We start from the raw sequence: 6000 nt of genomic DNA on the forward strand, positions 1-6000 counted from the left end.
AGATCAGCTGCAGTCCTGAATGCGCTGTACTCAGATCAGCTGTATTATTGCCTCTTGATTTCTCAGATTTCCGATTCTGAGTTTCTGAAAAAGAGCAATCAAACGTGGCGTGACCTCGTTTGCGCATGTTTTTATAGGGCAGGGAGGGCAAGCACGGCGTTCCCTCACCACGCTGTCGCGCAGGACGGACGCGCCTGGCGCGCCTCTCCTAAACACACTCTTAATTCGACTGAAATAAATTTTAATGACATTAGATGGGTGATGAATAATAATTACAGCTGCTGGCGTGAGGTAAACGAAGCACTGCTTACATATGGGCTATTTAATCTCCCTGATGATTACGCACTAAAATCCCAGAAATGATTGAGAGCCTTTTGATCCATTGCGAAGTGAAATACACACGTTATCTGGTCATGACAGATTTTAAAAATGTATTAACTCGTGTAACTCACAAGAAAAGCTTGTGTATGGTTATTACATATCTTTCGATGGAAGGAATACCCCCTCTGCATGTGACATTCATTTCGATGTTTTAGATAATGATTAAAATCGATTTACACATATTATGCCATTAATATACAGTAGAGATTTCGAGACAACGTCGAGCGCTTTAACTTAAATATCGTTAACTCAGACCGCCGTTTCTCATTTAAAAAAATTAATGTCACGACATAGCGTAACATATTTATTTTTTACTGCTTGTACAGTTTTTTTCTCATATTTTTCAAATTATTGGCTGGGAACAGTGAACGTTTTATATTAGAAACATTTACTGTTCACTTTTCACTGTAATGTTTTTGCTTGTGTTGTAGGCTACTCTGCCTCGCTTTCCATCTGCAGAAAGACAGCCGCGTATGTTCCGTTGGAAAAGTGAACATATGAGAGGTCATAAGATCAGACAACCAAGAGTCTCACATTCTTTTCTCCATTAACAAAAAAAGAAAAAGAAAAAACGCCTACGAGCTTTTTCCTTATTGCAAATGACATCGGCGTCGGTTTGTTGAGACACCATCCAGAAAGTGAGAAAAGCGGTGTTGCCAGCAGCACAAATATCAGAAACCAGGATAAGCAACTTTTTAAAATTAATTTTAAATGCAATTAATGTGATACTGAGCGATGTCCGTGTAAAATTGCGCGGTAAGTCATTCTATATTACATGATTAATTTGGGCTTTTTTCGTTACGAAATATTGTTCTTAATTGTTATTCTTTATGCACAAATATGCTTCATTGCTCTTCAAAAGCGTCGCCTCGGTGTTTTCTTTCCTGCTTCTCATACCGCGCTCCACGGCTCTTTTGGCCCGTACTCTAAACTCTCACACCCTGGTGCTGGTTCTGATATGCCTTTTTCCAACCGATTATGTATGGACAGATGTCCCTGTCTACAAAAGGAAAAATGTGTGTGTGTATATATATATATATATATATATATATATCAATGTTGAATAATATCCGAACTACAAATTGTGTCTCGTGTTAAGGGTCAAAAGTTTATCCAACTCATACCGTGATACGAGCACAAAACGGCGGAGGAATGACTCAATGACTCGAGGGACGGTCTCGAAGACACCTGCCCACGCCCGAGCGCGGAGGAGCGGCGTCTGGTTTTCGGTGACTCACTGATATTTACAGAAACACTGATTTATGAGTATTTATGAGTATATCAGCAGTGAAATGCTGCCAGGATGTCTCAATATGCAGATTCGGTCTGTAACACCCTGGAACTTAATTAAATTAAAAATTAAAAATTTATTTTTTTTAAAAATAAAAAACTAAACAACTTTCAAGAGGTTTTCGTTCAACATTATATATCTTTACGATTCATTTTCCACCTAGAAAGTAGCCAGAAAAATGAGCGAAATTTACCGTTTAAAGAACGATGAAGGCAACAGACTGTAAAACAATATTTATGCATTTAATTATAAATCTATGACAGTACTTCTGACTCAGGTAAGTAATCTGTTATTTGAAGAATAAACATTTGCCCTCGTTATGTAGAAATTTCAAAAAATGTGCTCTAATAACCCAAATATATACATTAAATTATTGGAGAGAAGAATTAGGCTACATTCATGCAATTAATACGAACGTTTTACTTTCTCGCAATATCCCGCTATTTAGAGAAGAGAACAAAAGAATATAACAGTATGAAGTCACGCGATACCCTAATTTTTATTATTATTGTTACTACTACTACTGATATAATAATAATAATAATAATAATAATAATAATAATAATAATAACATCTAAAAGACAGTCGAATTGGAAAAACTTTTGCAGTCGTAACGATGACGTGGATTACACTGCTACAGCCGGAGTTTGGGTCAATTTCATTTCAAATCAGTCAGTTCAGGTAATGAACTGCACTGAAAACCAGACATCATTTTCAGTCAAGGGAAGATTTTTCGATTCAAGTCTCGAACTGAAAGAACTGAAATGGAATTGACCCCGACTCTAGTTAAAACCATTAGAAACATCCAAAAGAAAATTTTTGCATAACAACTGAAAAGAGAAAAAACTTGAAACATTGATTTCAATTAACGATTAAGAAGAGACTTACCGTTGATTTTTACCCACGTATCTTTTCATAAAGGTTATACCCGTCTTTGTTCATTTTTTCAGCTGACGCCAACCGTTCATTTCCTGTGTGTGTGTGTATGTGTGTGTGTTGGGGGACGGGGGGTTGTAAACCAGCACACGTTATAGCGGGAGTGTGGTCGCGCTGTAGTTTAATTCTGAACCAGTTTTGAATGAAAACTGGAGAAATTCAGCATCGTGTATCTCAGCCATTTCATCGTAACTTCTGCGAGGTTTTACACACCGACTCTGACCATGACAGGCACCAAATCGCGACCACGTTTCCAAAAACCCCTGCAGTGGCTGTCGTGAACACAAATGCGTTATCATTTTCATCAGTGCAACTTTGCTCTCAAATATAGGCTATCAAACAATTTACTGAACAGTTTACTCTTACAGATTCGAATACTGTTAATAGCAAAAGTGCCATTATCTGAGTGAATAATAATAGGTTTTACTAAAACGACCGAAATGTTTACATTTAGTGTAGGCCTAGCAACACGCTAAACATTTTGAGCATGTGAAACCTCTTCATGATTATGTGTCGTTCGCTTCTCTGCATTTGCACTTAAACATAAGGCACATATTCTCTGTTTGAAACGATCACATCAAACAGAAAGAAGCCAAACACTGAAGCCACAGGTCACAGGTCAATCACTGTCTCTCTCGCTTGTCACCTGTTTTATTCCAGAGTTATTTGCAGAGTACAGATGCAGAATACGACAGAATAAAACTTTTATCTTAGTCTGCTTCCTAAAAACTAGTTACACCCACTTATTCTAAATAAGACCAACCTTGCTGTAGGCCTATTCTCATTGCAACTTGTATTGTTGTAGTTAACATTGTTGTTTTAAGGTCAAATCACCTTCTGGGTAGAATCTGAAAATCATTAAAAAAAAAAAACTACTTTTACATTCAAGATCAATGCTGGCAAAAGCAACAAAAGAGGAGAAATTCATGCAATCACCTCTGCATTAAACGCCATTAAACTGCACTGCCAAAGCGTTCCAGCACAATGATTTCAAACTGATTTTAAACTGCATAGGGTTAGTTCACGCAACATGAACTCATTTTTGATTTTTCCAACATTAAACTTGAACGTATAAGCAGTTGTTTTGTTAATACATTATCTATGCTTTGCGTCTGTGATTGTTAACTTTAATGTGATGGTTTATTATTGTGTACATATATATATTGTACACAAGTGTAATAGTCTCCAAGCAAGCACCATGTGCCTCTGTAGAAATTCCAGTCTACGCAAGACTGGGCCCGGTTTCCCGATAGCAATTTATGTTAGAGGTTGAGAAGGGTCTACACTACTGTTCAAAAGTTTTACAACACCTCCATTTTTCCAGGTTATTGAAATTTAAGCAGTTCAAGTCCAGTGAATGACCTGAAATGGAACAAAAGGGAGCGGTAAACTGCCAGGGGTTAAAAAAAAGTTTAGGTTACCAAAAACTGAAAAATAATGTGAATTTCAGAGTTAAAAAAATCCTTTTTCAGGGGACAAGTAATGGGTTAACAACTTACAGCTTTTCTGCAGCAATGGAAGTAAATTAAGCCTTGAAAGTTGATGCAAACACTTCCTACAGGTGTCCTGACTTTTGCTGATTACTTACAAACCCTCTGTCTGTATAAAAGCAGTGGTAGCACAGACTGTGTTACTACACCCTCTGAAGCGTTATTTGGACAATATTGCACTGCAGGAAGTAGTATATTGCTTATCATAATGGCGAGAAAAAGGCAATTAACAAAGGAAGAAAGACAGAACATTATAACCCTTAAAAGTGTAGGTTTTTCCTTTACAGAAATTGGTGGTGTTCTAAAACTTTTGATGACTTTTGATATTGGTGACAATGTACATCCATTGATTAAAATACAAAGTCTCAAACACGCTTTCCTACTGAGCACCGCTGAGAGATCTGAGACATTCAGCGGCTGATACGCGTTAGCCGCTGAATGTATCAACGGTTATTGTCGCCTGTTTTTTCAAGTGAAGATAAAATAATCTTACATTAATTAATTGATGCAAAATATTCAAACGGAAGATAAGATAAAAGAGTGTTGCTGAGATATAGTCTTTTATTTAAGCAGAAATGAGTGTTGGCCAGTAGACCTATTGGCTGTCTATGCTTGCACGTTTCTGACAATGAGTGCCGTCGGTCATAGCAAGAGTAAAGCGCAAACTCTGAAGTTTGCGTTGATTCCCACAGGTGCCCCACAACATGTCGTTTAGTTTGTAACAACACATTTTGATTTCTACGATTACTCAGAGGCACTCGTGAATCTACAGAAATTTCAAAGAGCACCGTTACTTAAGATGCTTTTGGGAGACACCGAGTCAACCATAGACGATAGAGGGCTGTAACGGTCCATTTAGCCTTAAGATTCTTTTGGGAAATTTGTACTCGACTTTGGAAGACTCCGCATAAGTGCTTCTGTTGAATGTCAAAAGTGTAAATGCAACGTTAAATGTAGTCACATCTTGCAAAGCGCACTGGGTCGCCTAAGACTAAATGTAATATTAAATGCAATATTAATAATATGTTATCGACCTATAATATTATTCATATCTGAAATTCACCTTTGCAGGACAGATAAAATAAAATGTTACTCTAATAAGGCGTTGAAATAAAAAAGTCGTTCAAAAGTCAATAATTCATCAATTTATTTTTTATAGTTATAGTATATATATATATATATATATATATATATATATATATATATATACATATATATATATACATATATACTCTCCCTTTCCTTCGTCATTCAGGGCAGTTGCCTTTGATAAAAGGGCATGCTTTAATGCTTTACTATATTTTGTATTCATATTGTTCATATTTGTGTGTCCCGGCACTGAATGCGTGTTTTGTGTGTTGCTGACACAGCCACGACAAGGCAAAATCAAAAGCCTGTATTTAATATCACCATTTCATCCCTAGATAAAACGCGTAAGAAATATGTTTGTAGTTTTTAATGTATTCGTTTTAAATCGATCAATTTAATCGACAGGGGAAACAATTTCTGGGTTCCACAGTTTATTGAGGACGCCGAAACCATCGTGCCTAGTATTCTAAACTATTTTTTCTCTTTTCTTTTTTTTTTTTTTTTACCGAGAGAAACATTTTACTTGTGTGCACTGTTTAACAGAGTCGTGACAGGAATGATGCGATCGGCTCCGCAGCGCGACGACGGTTCCGTCCTTCTCCCGCCGCGGCAGGATGGTGTTCACACAAGCCTTTGGCCAGTTTTGCCCTCTAGATTTGACCGAAATCGCAAAAATATTGCGACAAATGCCAGTAAAACAAGCCATTGTGACGCCATATTCATTTTTCAGGTGGCAATCAAACCGGTTTACTCATTTACACGGAAGGCGTCAGAGCCACGAGAGCTCGGCACTCACCCCGTGCAGGACAGGCA

The sequence above is a fragment of the Megalops cyprinoides genome, chromosome 22 (assembly GCF_013368585.1).
Source record: "Megalops cyprinoides isolate fMegCyp1 chromosome 22, fMegCyp1.pri, whole genome shotgun sequence".
Lineage (NCBI taxonomy): Eukaryota > Metazoa > Chordata > Actinopteri > Elopiformes > Megalopidae > Megalops > Megalops cyprinoides.